Source organism: Pteropus alecto, unplaced genomic scaffold (genome assembly GCF_000325575.1).
Source record: "Pteropus alecto unplaced genomic scaffold, ASM32557v1 scaffold17, whole genome shotgun sequence".
Lineage (NCBI taxonomy): Eukaryota > Metazoa > Chordata > Mammalia > Chiroptera > Pteropodidae > Pteropus > Pteropus alecto.
Window position 1 is genome coordinate 10,375,724 of NW_006440645.1, and position 16,770 is coordinate 10,392,493.

Here is a 16,770-nt window from a genome sequence, read left to right on the forward strand (position 1 = left end):
CCACTGGACTCCAGGCAGCTAGACCTCAGTCACTCCTTTCCTTAAGGGAACTATTGCCTCTGTGGCAGCAGCATAGCAGGGATGAAAGATGAAAGTCTGTATGAGTATATTTAATACAGAAAAAAAAATACCATGAGCGAGACAGTGCATACCAACTGGGAGAAGCCCGCCTCTAACGGGACATTGGGCAATCAATGTCTGAAGTCATTTTCGGTTGCCGTAACTGAGGGTGGAAGAGTGCTGTAGGAATCTAGTGGAAAAAGCAGGTTTGCTCCATCCTACAATGCACAAGACTTTTTCTACAACCTGATTATCCAATCCAAAGTAGCACTAGTGCCAAGGTCGACAAACCCTGAGCTAGAGGAAGTGGAGAAAGAGGAACCTTTTTAATATGAGAAAACAGGCAAAAGCAAGATATCACTCAGTTCTATCCATGAATGCAGCCTTCACTGGGATGAGAGAGGTGTGAAGAAACTGTCAGTTTGCAGAGAACATTAGTCTCCATTCCAGTGAGTGCTAGATATTACCTGTGATAGCAAGACACTTTAGCTGCCTTCTCTTTGCAAATTAATAAGGATTTCCCTTCTATGGCCTCAAACATGTCACCCACTACTTTTCCAAGGTGTTCTGATGCCTACTTTGACCCCACAATTTGTTGCCTTATCAAAGAGCTCTCGGTAGGCCACTCTTGTTTCATGATCCAGGACGCCGGACACTTAAAGGGAATGGTGATGTGGACAGAAAAAGCCTCTGTGTCTGGCCCACATGGTATGAGACAGCATCAGCTGAAGACTGACCCTTGAACAGCGTGGTGGCTGGGCGACTGCCGACTAGTCCCCTACCAATAGTCCCATACACACCCTCTTCGCAAAAAATAAAGTTTTTACATGATGCTGTAATATAAAAATAATGGAAAGGTCTTGTCTATGGCCATGCTACCCTGAACAAGCCCGATCCCGTCTGATCTCAGGAGCTAAGCAGGGTCAGGTCTGGTTAGTACTTGGATGGGAGACCAACTAGTAAAACCACATGCTGTAGGCATAAAATTTTTTAAAAATAAATAAATAAGGGATTGTAAGCTGACAAGGTCCTTGCATTCTGTGAGGTCAACCAAGGATTGCCTCACCTAAAAAAAAAAAGAAAGAAAGAAAGAAAGAAAAAGAAGAAAAATCTTTATCCCAGCCAACGATTAAAAAAAAAAAGATTAGAATACTAGGCTGAAAGAAAATGATATTAATTTCTATTGTTGTTTGTCTTATATACATAATATTTTCTCTAGGAAGTCCACAGTAATTTTCAGAAAAAGCGATATAATTACTTTCACGAGGTTGATGGCAACAGCCAATCTATTATAGATTTTTATGACCTGCTAATTTCCCATCTGTCCAGGGCACTTCTCTTCATGTGCCAATGTTTTAGAGAAAAGTTATAGAACTGAAAGCCTACTTACTCCTCTTCTAATTGCAACTTGACAATTATTAATGCAATTTTCTTGCTAAAAGAGAAGGCACGCCTCTTCACTTTTTAAAAAGGTCATTTTTATAAGAAAATGATAGTTCATTATAACTTCCAAATGGAAAATTATTTTCTAGTAATATAAGTAGGCTCTGTCTCTCTTTCACACTGATTCCTAATCCTAAAATGACTTCCTTCCTCACATTTATTATTCCCAATATTGTCTGTAAACTTTCTTTTATATAAAGAACCTTTCCAAGGCTTTATTGAAACATACCATGTAGAACGTCAACTCTTAAAAAAAAAAAGAAAACACATTTTGAATGCTATAAATGAATCAATCAATAACAAACTGAATGATTTTTTTTTCCAGTTATAAAACAAAGCAAAAGAACATGCAGAGAAGGCTTCAGAAACCACAGATCAATGTTAAAATCTAAGCCCTATCAGAAAAGGCGTGTGGTAGAAATGGGTCACTGTGCAGATATACCGCTCCCTTTGTCCTGAGGAGCTTGGGGGTCTGGGTTCACCAGAGTCCTGGCTGGACTGCTTACTTTACATCATAAGAAAGGTCATACTTTTATTTACAGGCATACAGATACATATATAAACTTTTTATTTTTTAAGTGAAACATTTGAAAAAATGTTGAGAATCATTATCCCATACTCCAGTTTTGGGATACATTATTTCATTACTAAGTAAGTTAGAGAGAAAACAAGATTGATGGGAAGAAGAGAGACACAAGGAAAATTAATACTGAAGTCAGAGTGAAACAAACTAAAGAAGGTGCTATAAAAATCATTTTGATTAGAGACAACATACGTATGGTCGTTGACTACAGAAGTTTTTGCAAATACTCTGCAAATAGAGATTTTAAACAAAATTTCAGAATGAAGAAGAAATTAAGGGACTAACATTCATAAGTACTTCAAAGAGATGGATCTTGACAAGAGAAGCATATATTTTTAAATGACCCCAAAGGAGTTTCTCCCACTCAATAAATCCCTCTATGAATGAGGACTTATGGTCTTTCTCAAGTGATTAAGGGAAAACTCATCAGTTTGACTAAAATGCCACTAAAATGATGTGACAAAAGAGAAAAGTAGTATTAGTGGAAAAGGTAAATTCAGCAGTCTGATTAGATAAATACTCAGCTGATGTGACAATTATTGAAACCAACATTTGCAAGTTGCATTAGATCTGCACCTTTTTCATTTAATTTATTAGAATACTCTGAATACAGATTAACTCTCTCAGCCTAATATTTCTTGGTTCATTAGCATTAAAATGAGAACTGCAAGTTCCTTGGAATAACCTTTAAACTGTTTCTTCTAACTTAAACATAACTTCTGACAGTATCTTTAAATCTCCTTGAACTACTATTTTGTCATGTTCAACTCTTCTCAAGCTGTTTTTAATTTAGTCTTTACCAAGGGCCAGAGTTTTAAAATTGACTTTTAAAAGCTATCCACAAATTTTGTCTTACAGACTGGGGGCACGTAGCAAAGAACTTCCAAACCCCTTTTTTAGATATGCTAGCAAAACTTCAGGCCATATGGTGGCTCCATGAGTAAGTCTCTGAAATATAGCAAGGGGCATAGTGAGGGTGTTCAGACAAAATGTTTTATGCATGATGTTTTCCTCAAATCTTAAGTAGCAGAAAAGAGAGCATAAACAATAAAGTTCTTGTTACCATGTCTGCTGCTTTTTTCAAAGGACCCAGGAAGGATATTTGCTGAGGGCACTGCATGGCATAGGCTACACCAGATAGACTGCACAGAAACCGAATCGTTTCAAAGAAAAGCATTTTAAAAATGGAGGAAAAAATAAAGGGAAGACGGAGAGAGGAAAATGGACCTTCATGAGAAGACTGAACAGCTGCAGGCAGCAGTGCTGGAAAGAAAACAGTCTCAGGACTGCTCACACGACAAGCAGCTCAAAAGTATCATGTTAACTCTTTCTTTTAAATGAAATGACAGTGGGAACATGATCGAATGTTTTTCAAATAAATGTGGCAGTAAGAGTTTTTTGGGGAGAAAATCTGGGATATTTAATTCACAATTAAAGTGCATTTCGAACAGGCAAGCAAGTGATATTTTCTAGGTCAAAATCATCTTCAAAAAATAAAAATGAATTAACATTATGCATGCTCAATGGTTAAAATGGACCAGTCTTAAACTGCATGATTTATAATCATGCCTGAAAGAGAGTTTTTGAAGGCATGTCAAGAAATCATATTTTTATGCTTCCTTTCCAAATGCGCTAAACTAAAACAATCATTTGCAATATGTCACAAAATCAAACATTTTCACATGAGTTATCAACAAAATTGAGAGGTGGTTATACTAATGATTTGAAATTATAACATTTTACTAATTCTGATTATATGTCTAGTAGTTCAACAATATTAACTATGCCACCTAATATAATATGTATTTTAACGATTACTTATAGCTTCCTTAGGTTTTCCTATTTCTATTTTCAAAAGTCCCTAATCTTTTAAAACATATGAACCATTTTATCTCTTTCTTTTAGTAATAATATTGATTCTGACACATATGACTGATTCACTCTAAATTAACCATGATAAATAAAATTGAAGATTGACTTTTACAAAAAAAATGCAATGGTTATGTAAGCAAAACCCTTCGGTCCATGTGAAAATAACCATCAGTGCACACATGTAGGAACCTCATATCCTTTGCAGAATTCTATTACACAGCAATAAAACACAGTGAAATCGATGGCTTTGTATTGTCACTTCTGGTTTCCCATTATGACCTTCACGGGAGTGTATTCTTCTCTAGTCTAGTGCTAAGTGCTCAGAAAAGTTAGACCATAGCTCCTACCCATGGAGAGAATACTTTGAAATATATTCCAACTTCTGCAGAAAGAAAAGTTAACAAACATATGTTTCTTAGTGAAACCATTTTGATCTAGAATTAATAGTTTTTTCTAACTGAAGAAATACTTTTTTCTACATTTTCTACATCACGTGCTCTATATTTCTATGTATTACATTTCACCAAGACTTCCCATTTAGGCAAACAATTTCAAGTTGACTCAGTTTAAAAATAATAACTTAAAATCAGTAAAGCAACTATCATTTTGTCTGCTCAGAGGAAATATTATATTTCCTCTGCTAAATTTTGGCAATCATTTTTAATTATCATAATTCTGCCATTTGGTTATCACATATGCATTTGGAGTAATGCAGCAGAATCAAGCTTATTTCAAATATTTTCATATAATTATATTAATCACAGACAACCTCTATTTAGCAGGTAATAAGATACAATTTTTTTCTTAACAAATAATTTGGTACAAAAAAGGAATTTTAACATCTGAAATTCATAGTCCTTGTTGTTCTGCTTCTGAATATATGAACTTTTACTTTCGAAAGGTTAGCCAAGCCTGAGAAGCTGACTGTGCTCATACAATAACCTCGGCTGTACTTGTTAGGCAAAAGAGTGTTTGTGAATTTTCAAACTCCTGCCACCTTTTAAAACAAGTGGAGTGATTTTTTTGTTGTTTGTGTTTTGTTTCTTTGTTTTTTGTAAAGTCACTCTCATTTCCTCATTTGCAGCAGATGTGATTGAATTGGAGGGCTCAAGCTGGAAACCATGTTTTTTTGCTTTTTTTTTAATCTTTGGGTTTATTTTTCTTCTCTGCAAAGGGTAACCTTAGATAATCATTTTAGTGATGTTCTAAAAATGGCAAACTCTAATTTTTTTCATATAATTTAGGTATATTTGATTTCATCCTTCAATGATGGCCAATTTAGATATACAATTCTAAATTAAGAGTTTTTTCCATTAGTCTGAAAGCGCAACTGCATGCTTTCTGGCATGTATATCTGCTAATGAGAAATATGCTTTGAAATCATGTCTTTGTAGGTACTTTGCCTTTTCTCTTTGACTTTAAAAAAGTGTATTGTAGAGCTACAGTTTTACTTCATTTACTCTAGTTGTACATTTATTTGAATAGACTTTATTTGGTAACCCGGAATTTAAGGTAGCATAGCAAAAACGTGTTGGGTGAGTTGATTCCTTCACACCCAGAGGAATCAAACTTTTGGGGGGTTCTCTAAGGGCTAATTCAATAAAATAAAAAAATAAAGAGCAGCCACCAGGACTGAGATTGTTGTCCTGGCCAATATGAAATTCATTTTCTACTTTCCTAGGAAGCCCAGTTCTCAGTTCCCCAGCAAGCAGGGCCCTCGGTGCTGGGTAGCTAATTCCCCCCAATAGCTTAGGTGCTCATTATTTCCTCGTGTTATCTCCAAAGTTTATTTGTACATTTCTTTTTCTTGAGAACCAAATAGACCTGCACTACCTTATTTTCCAATCTAGTACACAGAATCAATGCTAAAATACATGTACTTTATAATTCCCATGCTCAATTTTATATTTGTTTGAAGTGTTTTATTGATTTTTTACCATTAAATCCATTATATATCGATTTTATTTTTCCCAAGAAATATGTTATAATTTAAAAAAAATAAAATGTTCAATTACATATTTTAATAATTTTTTAGCTTCTTTATCAATTCTGTGCTCTACTTAATAAATTATGTTCCTGTTTTTGTTAGCTATAGTTTCTGTAGCTCGAAAATAATGAATTTAACTGACAGCATGCCTATAGACATAGAATTTTCTTCCACCTTTCATGGACATGGACCATTTGTATTCTTATGTGAACTCTGCATCTCTTTACCAACTCTATCATTTTCCTTACTCATAGGGTTGGCTACCATGGCTCCTCTGACATTTTGTAAATAACATCTATTTAGATTTGTCAATTTGTCAACCCTAAAAATAGACCCCGTCCCTTAACATTTCTTAGATAAGATTTCCAAAGAAACAAATTCAGTTGGTCCATTTATTTCATGGCAGGCCATAGTTCATACTATTCTAGTCACACTATTGTCGAGTTCAACATACCTACAGCCTAGGTGACTGGGATGCTGCACCTGTCAATGGCAATTCAGCTATCCTAAAGCAAGTTGAGTGAGGACAGACACGTTCTGTTAGCAGAAGGGCACAAGTGGTCTTTACCTTGATTTTCAATACAGATACAAATGGTAGAAGCAGGGCCTCACAATCCTTTTGGCCTTCAAGCTCTTAATCAGGAAGTATCAGAAGAGATACTCTAGGAATCAAAGAGCTATGGTGGCCAAGCAGTCATAGCAATTCTACTTTTTAGTTCTTCGATAGTGGCTTTTCACTGCGAGGCGGGCTTCATCAGTGTGGGGTTGTTCGCCCACCAATAAGAATCGAGCTGGGATTATGCCATCATGAGATAGGACAGTTTTACCCAACTGATGATGTGTCGTAGCCATTGTAACCCTGCTCAGAACAAGTAATAGAGCCGGTTCAGATTTGTGGATAGCACATATGGTCAGTACTATATATATATAAAATTCGAAGTTAAAAAAAAAAACCTTATATTCAAAATAAATAGATTAATGAAAAGATCAAAAATCATATTTGTTCAAATTGTATTTAAAATAGATATATACATGTTCTCATGTCTAGATGAATATGTCTATAGGATAACAGGTGAAATTAAGGTAAATGCAAAAATTCATATAGATGAGAATATCAGAAGATCTTAAATGAGTAGTATGTATATTTAAGATGAAAAAATAATTGTTTCATTTAAAATAGAGTAATTTTAATAAGTGAAAAGATTGTGTGTGTATGTATATATATATGCTATACACAGGAACTGTGTAAAAATTGTATTTAGAATTTAATGTGACACTTTTCCTCACCATATGAACTCTACTTAAAATAATTGGCACATAGCAAAGGATTTTATTACATTAAAGTTACTGTGCTAAGTCCTAGGGATGTAATTATAAATGTGATAGATATTCCTTCAAAAAATACCTAAATTCAGAAAAGAGTACAAACATAGACAGACAGAGATATGGTATATTACATAGCATAAATCAGAAAAAGGAAATAAGAATTTTTAAATGGAAAAGTCTCATTTGATGAAATGGCATATAAAATACAAGTAAGAGATTTTCAGATGAAAAGGTATGAGAAAGAGTATTCCAGGACAGGATATAATACATATAATTGCCCCCCAAACAAGGGAGAAAGATCATGAAATTACAGACTGCAAAATAATATTTACCTGGAGTAAAAATCATGAAAGTTGGGAAGGTTGATGGTAGCAAAGTGATAAGATTTGAAGCTAAAGAGACAACAAAATCTAGGTCATATAGTCCATGTATAATAGACTATATGTATATGTATAATAGTCTAAGGCCAATGGCAAGTCAAAAACTTGGAAAGTAGTGAAGTGTGGAAGAGATATGTGATCAGGTTTGCATGTTGAAAGATCATTTTTATTGCAATGTGATAAATTGATGAGGAAGGCATCTGGGAAAAGCAGTCAGACAAAGCAGGAGGTAAAACAGCGTTCTATGTGAGCAATGAACCAGGAGCTCAGCCAAATAAGCCAAATAAGCAATCTGCTATGTATGTTAAAAAAAATAAAAGAAGTGATTTAAAGTTATGTTTTATATGAGAATCATATTCAAAAATTTATTTTAAATATTAATATTTCAGAACGCAGTGGTTGTTAAATTAAACGTGGTTACCACATGATTATGACTGATCTAGAGCAGTCCATGTTCTTAGTAGAGACACTGCCCTAGAACTAGATACCGCCTAAAATACGAGATTGAAATCTTTTTGTTTATTCTGCTGACATTTAATCTAATAAACTTTTCATCTGAACAGTATTTAGGACTTTTAAGCCTATATGGGCTATGTCTGCCCTCAGGTTTGCCAGAGGCAAAATGTCCTTTTGTTGATAGAGCGAGCATCATGCATTCCTCTGGGATTCCCTATCATGGCTTATTCAGCTAGTCCTTTCGGTTTGTTCAAAATACTCTTTTCTCTTTTTCCTCCTTTTATTTTTTTAAGCTGGTGAGAGCCTGTGTGATTGAGTGTGTGTGTGTGTGTGTGTGTGAGAGAGAGAGAGAGAGAGAGAGAGAGAGAGAGTTAGAGTGAAAGAGTGCTTCTTTCAAAAAGAAATTAAATGGATATAAATAGACCCATCTTCTTTTAGTGACAAAAGCTTTATAGGGAGACAATTCATGGGGAGATTTGTATTAGGCAGTGAAAGTTTGTGTGTGTGTGTGTGTGTGTGTGTGTGTGTGTGTGTGTGTGTTCTGTGATGTTAGGGAAGTATAAACTCTTGATCCATTAAAATGATAATTATCATGTTTTATAATATAGCATTTAGACTAAATAGAGCTTTGAGTCTCTGCCATCTTTCCCCCAAATCTTCTCTCTCCTCTTTTTTTCTTTTTGTCTTTCTTTCATTTTAGTTTAGAACTATTTTCAAGTTATATAAATGTAAAGAGACTTGGCTGGATTATTTATTTAAAGGCCTAAATATATAAGGAATATAAAAATATAAATAAAATATATAAAAATATAAAGAAATAGTTTCACATTCATATCAAAATAACACTTCATAAAAGAAATAATAGACTTAATGTTAATTAAACATCACTACAAATTTGTTAATCCCATTTTGCCAAAGTACCAGAATATTAAGTAGTAACTTCTCAAATACGTAGTGAATTTCAAGTTGGCTAGTTTTCTGTTGCCATAATTAGGATCTCTTTATAAAACTGAGAATATAGGTTAAAGCTATGTGATATTTCAGTAATAAGGATTCAGATTTATATTATAGTATGTAATACTAGGAAACTACCTGCTTTTCCTTAAAATTGAATGTTTAATAAATTTTAAAAGATCAGAAATATACCGAGCATGTTTCAGACCGCACACTAAGTCCAAATGAAATCAGTAAAAATAGGCTATCATAGGAAATATCAATTATCTAATAATTCAACCTCACTCGTGTAAATAATTGTTGTGTCACATACAAAATAACTGGAGATATTAGGAAAAAATCAAACAATAATAATGAAAAATAGTATATAAAAATTCATGGTATACAACCAAAATATGCTTAAAGAATCTCATAGTTTCAAACAGTAACATTAGAGGAGAAACAAAGGTCCAAAATCAAAATAAATCACTCAAAATTTTTTCTTAAGATACATTTTTTAAAAAAGTAAATTGCACCCAAACAACAGACATAAGATATAAAACACAGACAAATGGAAAAATTACAAAGATGTGTGTTGATTCTCTGAGCAGAATAATAAAAAAAAAAAAAATCTGTTTTTTTTTTTTACAAAACCCTTATAAGCAGCACTTAGATTGATCAAGAAAAAAGAAAAAAAAAATCTCATAAACTATAATATATATGAGAGAAGGGTTACCACTGTAGATATTATAGATAATTGAAGGATAATGGAAAATATTAGGCCTAACTTAATACCAACAAATGGAAAACTGACGAAATGGACACATTCCTTATAAAATGCAACTGAGCAAAACTCGCACACAACAAAATAGGGCATTTTGTAGCCTATATCTACTATAGAAAAAAATTCATCATCAAAAACATTTCAGACCCAGATGGTTTCACTGTTGTATTTTATCAAATACTTGAGAAATAATATGAATCTGAGACTAACTCATCTAGGAGACAAAAGAAGAGGTATCCCTTCTGACTTGATTTATGAGGCAAGAAAACCTGTAATCCCTTAAACTTACAAGACACAAAATTAATTTATGCGGTAATACTGATTATAAATTTAGGAACTTTTTTGAGGCACATAGAAGTTTTTATTTTATCCAATAGCTATTTATCAGATTTCTTTCATATTTAGATATATTTTAATTAATAGTAATGCCAAGATTACTAAAGAGATGGCTTAGTTCATGGCAAATGTACCAAGTTACTATTTCTGAGTGATGTTTGCCTATATTTTTATAAAGCATTAGCCAACTCTTTATCATTTGTACCATCATTCTTGTTTCTGAAATCTTAGAAAATAATTTTAAAAATAGTGTTAAAGGCCATTTTAACTTTTTATACTGATTCAATCATTAAATTTACTTTTTGTGATCCCTTTTATTTGTAAGTTTTATTCACAATCTATTATTTAATGTTCTGCATTTTAAATAACAAAAGATTTTTCATTCTGAAAAGATGATTTCAACTTTCTATTTAGCATGTTTGAAATAGCAAAAATAAAATATTTTAAGAAGCTAAACGTGTTGTGTAAGTTTTTATGTATAACTGCTTAAGCAATTTAATGTATAGTTTGAAAAGTATATTTAAAACCAGATGAAGCACATCCATGAGCCACAATGTTTATAAAAACCACAAATATATTGTATTTTTAATATTTTACTGTTTCATCACTTGTCTTTAAAAAGTAGGTAGAGGATTATTTGAAAGCTATGTCTTCTCTATGAGATTTCATTAATTTTTCAAGTGAATATTTCCCTGAGATACTTGACTTTAGAACTGATTAAAATGAAAGTGTGTCTAAAGAACCTGAGAAGATGCTGCTCTGAGCATGTTTGTCAACTAGGAACACCTGACAAATTCTGCAAGAATATTTTTACTCCATTAAAAAATAACATTGCACCTGCAACTGATTATAAAATATGGATATACATTTTAAAAAATAACAATCTTTGTAATACAAGATTATCTTTGTGTCATCTCTCTCAGGTATTCTTCAGAACTTTTGAATTTTTAAATTTTTATAAAGATTATAGGATTAACAACACAGTGTTAATGGAAGACTTTTTATTTTCTTCCTTAGATTTGTTATTCATTCCGATTTTCTTCTTTCTGTGACTAGCCTCAAACATTATTACCATCCATTTGGAATACGTTTCACACCATAGATTTCATCATCTTCACTAGATTAAGTGCAGACTTGGACATCAAAATTTTAGGGTTTTGTTTTGTCTTACTCTTTCTTTCCTGAGCTCTCTGCTTTGTTTACTTTCTCACCATTATTTTTTTATTAACCTATATTTTACCTCAGTGATAGCTCCCCACGCATCATTTATTTTTTTTGTACTGATTTTCTACCTGTGAACAAATAAACACATATTCTTTGAAAATTAAATTATTTGCTACAATTATCTCCAAATCACATAGACATTTATGTATAAATAAAAATATCTTTAAAGAGCAATGAATATATAAACAAAAATATCATATTGTATCACTAAATATATAAACAAAAATATATTGTTTTGCATAGACTTTAGGTTAATATAATTATGTGATCATTTTTTTGGTTTACATTTAAATCACCATGCATTTATGAGAGTAAAGTAAATCTGGCTTAGACAGAAAACTAGATCCTAAATCAGAAATTAAGATTTTGAGCAAAACATTAACACTTAACATTTAAAAATATAATGGCATTTTGTTTTGCTTGATATAACGAGACCCTGAAATGAAGTTGTAAAAAATTCTCATAAATTAGATATGCCTTTTCTGCCCCTTAGGATTGTGAAACACATACGCACTCTATCATAAGCACGTGATCGTTTTAAGTCATAACAAGCCAGATTCATGGTGTGAACATAGGCCCTCATGGAGTTAATTGTGTGCTATTTTATAGCTTTATTTCTGAGAGTATTTTTGGTAGGGCTCAGAGATGTTTTCCTTGGGGTAAGGCCATTTCAGAAGACTAGAGAGGACCAGGATTTAAGCTCTATTGGATGCGATTTCATAATTTTATCTTTTTTAAAAAGGCAAATAAAGCCAGGCAAATAAATGAAGAGTAAAAGATAACATTACTATAGATTTATATACGTCAATAGATTTTTAAACAGTGAACTTTTATAATATTTCTCATAGCAACCTAACAGATGGTGCTGCCTTTTTAAAATGCTAGTATCAACATCAAAATTAATAGTTTTAATTAACATTACTTTATCTGAATTAAAGAACTAGGGCATTTTTATATTAAGGTTTATTTAAATTTCATATATAAGATGGAAAAATCTTCATATTATATATAGCATGCATGTTTATGCATATATTATATGTACATATTATATACATTATATAATAGTACCATTGTATCACTTTAACACAGAAGGTAGCCTTATAGCCTGGCTAATCCCAGAATGCCCTGTTGTACAGACTCATCCTCTTAGCTGACAAGTGTACCAGGTCTTATAATAAGAATTTCCTTCACTTGCTCTAACAAGCAAATTATCTGTTTCCTAGTAACACTCTTAGAGACCCTTGAATGCGTATCTGCCTTGAAAAGATGGCCAATCTACATGGCCATTTTCTCCTTTTATTTTTAGTATTTGGAATTCAGCTCAGGTCAAGACCAGTGAAGCAATTCTACCTCACAAGGGCTGCAGCTGGTGGCCTCCAGGGTCCCTCTATTCTTAGCAAGGGAAGGTGTGGCTGACACAAACATGGTTAGTTTAAAAGGAAAATCAAATTTCTTCCTCATCCTCATGAAGTCTTGCCCTAGTCTGGCCAGGATCCAAAGAGGAAAGACTCAAGTGGGAAACACTTGGCTGCTAGCGGGAATGATGCTCAGAAACACATACCAGGTTATCTGGATGTTTGAATACATCACTACAAGTTGGAGGAGGTAGCATGGCTTCCCTCCAACCATCTGGTTGACATGAAAAATATAAATACTGGAAAACAATAAATCAAAGGTTTGTTTCCTTTAGTCATATGTTATTGTTGCCTACTTATGAATTATGTTATCAAACATAAAAAGGTTTATAAATATGTGCATAAACATAAGAAACAATAAATCATCCTTAATAGCCTAATATTATAAACTAATGGTGAAATTTATCAAAAAATTATATAGATAAAAACAATTACTGATGTGAATTATTTGGATTCTTCTCAATAGTATGTTTTTCTTTTTCCCTTTTTACATATTAGGAAATCTTAATCAAAATTCAACTGCAGAAATTCAATCTCAGAGAAATATATCTTGTTTTCTTTATGTATTTATTTAACCATTCTAAGCAAAAAGTGCTTAGTTTCCAAAAGGATCAAAAGTTACATAAAATTCTATCACTAATGGGAAAATCTGACTGATATGCATACGTTTTTCTCAATCCGTGCCATTTTTGTCTTTTCACATGTGCCAGATGATTAAAGCATTAAAGAGACAAATAATGAACAAGGAAAGCTCATTCCATCTCTCATGAAGACGGAGTCTAATGGAGGGAGACCACTGTTAACCCACGTCAACAAATCACTAAATGAACAAATACATTATATAGTTTTCTTTAATCCTAATACATCTCTCACTCCACTAACATAATTCTCCCATCAAGTTGAGAATCACATAAATATCAAATAAAATATTCTTTCAAATCATTTCGTGTATGTTCCTACAAATGATAATGTCACGACTTTCTTAGATGAAGGAAAATATACATGGGCTCCTAATATGCTCCACATTTTTATCATTATAAATAAGCAGAAAATATAAAGTTCCATGATATAAAAATAATAATAATAATAATCCAGATTTATATTATTTATATCATTTATATTAAGGTAACTGAAGTTTTACAAAGTGAATTATAATATCATATATATGTGTGTATATATATATGATATATATATATATGACATATATATATGTCATATATATATATATCATATATAAAATCATTTACTAGGCCCTAGGGATAGAAAGAAAACACAATCCCTACCTTGGAAACTTTATATTCTAAGTATTTTGCTATTTCCCCCTTGTTAATGATTTTATTGCTCAAAACAAATCTGTAAGATTAGTTCTGTTATTGTTCAGAATTTTTTGATATAGAAAATGAAACCTAAAGATTTTTAGTTACTTTCACACGGTAATACAAATAGTAAGAAATTCAGCAAAGTTATAGATCCCATTCTATCTGACTCGAAGTTCAAGCATTTATTTACTACAGAATAAGTCCTCTGATAGCTCATCCTGTGATAGCTTGGTTGTATCTGAATTAGAGTACTAAGAAATAAAGTATAACATAACATATATAACATATTTTATATCTCTGGTAACTAAAGTATTTTTAAATATTCTCATAAAATAAAAAATATATATTTTTTTATTTTGCTCTAACATGGAAATATTTGTTTTCACCATTAGTCATTGGCATGACAGCAATGACAAATTAACAGGGCCATATTCTGGATAAATCACTACAATATTTTGCCCCCTGGGATCTCCTTGGTTATATAATTACATGGTCTAAGATAAATTTCATACATATATCATATAATTATCTTCCATTAAAAAAAAGTAAATACATATTTACAAAGTCGGGAATTTCTTTTGGTGTAAATCATTTAGATGCTGGCTCTATTTTTTCTCCCACGTTATCTCTTTAGACTAATAGTTTCAATTATACAACAAAAACTTCAATATTGACTCTTAGGACCACAAATGTATATTTTTCTTTCAAGGCCTAACTGAAATAAAAAAGCCAGACTTCAAAATTTAATTCAATCTTTTGATTTTTTTAATACAATGTTGAGAAAATATAGCAAAATATATTCTCCTTTTTATCCAATATTATTTTTAATATAAAGACAAATAATTGCTGTTGACTGTTTAGCAGGGTCTTAAAAAAAAAAAAAAAACCTTTTACCTTGTCCTATTATTTTCTAAAAAATATAAAACACAGATAATTTCCTTTTTAAAGTGAAAAACAATTTCAATCTTTCATCCTCAAGGCCACTTTACAAGGAGTGAATAGTGCTATAGAATATAGAATATTTGAAATAAAGAATAATTCTTTGAACTTAGAAATATGAAGAACAACCGTAGTAACCAAATTAGATGTCACACTGTGCTAAATATGCAAGAAAAAAATCTCTGTGCAGATGGTGAAAATCAAGTTCATTTCAAACTTCATAAGCCATGTCTATAAGATGAGAAAATATCACTTCAACAAACTATCTATCTGCCATATTCACCCATCTTAAAATCAAATAAATGAAATGCAAATAACTCATGTCTAATCATACAGAAATGTTTTTACTTTTAAAAAATGTTAAACAATAGACTAGACGTCACTGCACTCAACGATTCTTTGGTATGCCCATTGTTGTAGTCACTATTAAGATGCATATTGTATGGTATTAAGTTAATTTTTAGTTGATATTTTAAAAGTCATTACTTAAAAATAAAAAAAAAAATGCTTCCTGCAGTTGCTTGTCTTCTAAGTTGTTTATTTCCCAATAAACAGTAGAGAAAAGTATTTTTGCAATGACATTTATTTTGGAGAAATAATATATCTACTAAGTGCTTTGGAACTTACAACTTCCTATGCCTATGGAGCCTACAGGTAAATCGCTAGGTGACTTGGATAAAGCAATTAAGATATCAATGTGTCAGTTTTTTGCTTTATAAAGAAAAAAAATCAGACACATTGTTCTCAAGGCTGCTTCTTGTTTCAAAAGTTTTTGATTTTATTATACTATATATGGTACATTAGACCAATGCTTAATTGAAAGAGATGGCTGCAAGTTTATAACAAACATAAGTGTCATGGAACAATATTTAAATATGCTTCAAATTAAACTACTGAAAGTAACTGTATAGGTTAGGCCTATAATATTGAAATAAAATTATTTTCTTATAAAGAATATTTGGGGATAATACTAATGTTCTTCCTAGGTTTTGATTGATTTCTTTCATGTTTCTGTGGACAGCTTCGCTGCCTTCTATGTGCTTGCTTCTCAGGACCTTCATATAGGATCCTCAGATGCCTATCCCCTTATGGTTCACTCTTTGTGCTGTGAAGTTGAACAGGCTTTGATAAACACATATTGTTATGTATCTGCAAATACAATATCATACAGAATAGATCCCCTGTCCTATATTATTCCTGTGTTTTACCTATTCAACCCTCCCCCTCTGTCCCAAACCCCTGGAAATCACCGATATCGTCAGTCTCTATAGCTTTGCCTTTTCCAGAATGTCATATAGTTGTAATTATATACTATGTAGCCTTTTCAAACTGGCTTATTATATAGTTGTAATTATATACTATGCAGCCTTTTCAAACTGGCTTATTTCACTTTGCCTTTTCCAGAATGTCATATAGTTGTAATTATATACTATGTAGCCTTTTCAAACTGGCTTATTTCATATGCATCAATGACTTGTTACCTCATTTCTTTCTATCACAAAACAATATTTCATTGTTTGCATAAACCACAGTTTGCTTATCCATTCACCTCTTTTGAAGGATATCTTGTTTCCTTCCAGATTTTGGAAAAATGTGGCTATAAACATTGATGTGCAGGTTTTTACGTGGACAAGCATTTTCAAAAACTTGAGTAAATACCTAAAAGCAAAATTGTATAGCATTGTAAGGAATTGCAAATTTTATTTATTTGGC

General features: G+C 32.0%; 1 pseudogene; it reads left to right on the forward strand.

Annotated features, from left to right (window-relative positions):
• Positions 1 to 922: 922 nt before the first annotated feature.
• Positions 923 to 1,041, forward strand: LOC112484624 (annotated as a pseudogene).
• The last annotated feature ends 15,729 nt before the right edge of the window (positions 1,042 to 16,770 follow it).